The sequence below is a fragment of the Leucoraja erinacea genome, chromosome 5 (genome assembly GCF_028641065.1).
Source record: "Leucoraja erinacea ecotype New England chromosome 5, Leri_hhj_1, whole genome shotgun sequence".
In the NCBI taxonomy this organism is placed as follows: domain Eukaryota; kingdom Metazoa; phylum Chordata; class Chondrichthyes; order Rajiformes; family Rajidae; genus Leucoraja; species Leucoraja erinaceus.
Window position 1 is genome coordinate 66,766,814 of NC_073381.1, and position 817 is coordinate 66,767,630.

Here is an 817-nt window from a genome sequence, read left to right on the forward strand (position 1 = left end):
ATTGTTATTTCCTTCATTGAAGTGTGTGAGAGGATGAGGATTGCATTAAATATTGTAAGACAATGTCGTCTTCATTGTTACAACACTATCACTGCCAGCCGACAATCACGACCCCCCCCTGAAGAATGCTGGCCAACATAAATTAACTCCCGTATTAAGACCTATTTTTCTGCAAGGGAAGACACTGATGATTAAATCTACAACTGATTTTGTGTAGCAGCCAAAGCTTCATTCACATTTGGGAAAATTGCTCAAAGATCCAGACCACTGAGCAAAAGCGATCCTGAACAACATGGACAACATGTAACTGGCATTTCAAAGCCAGAAAGAGGTACAAATCACGCTGCGTAAATGAAACCATCCAAGTCATGATTGCTCTTGATTAAAAGAAGGAAAAAAGAGCATGGAGTTAGATAAATAGCCAATACCTAGGACTGAAATGAGCACTATTAGCATAGCAATTAAATAATTAATAATAGAACCAGCTAATCTTATCAACCAGCAGTAACATGAGAAATTCATTATTCCACCATCAGCAAAACAATTAATTGTTTCAAGGAAAAAACAACAGTAATTACAGGTTAATTGTGTTCGTATAGAGGAATTGGCATTGGTTTTATTATTGGCATTGGCATAGTGAGCATATTCTGGAAAAAAATGATTAATCTCATTAAATAGTGTGGTATACACAATTGTGGATAAACATTTCCCAAGCACTGCAATCATCCCAGAACACCACTGAATACACTTACTTGATTCAGTTTCCATGTTTCCTACATAGAGTCACCGTATTGTAGTTTATGCTTCTCTGGACTGG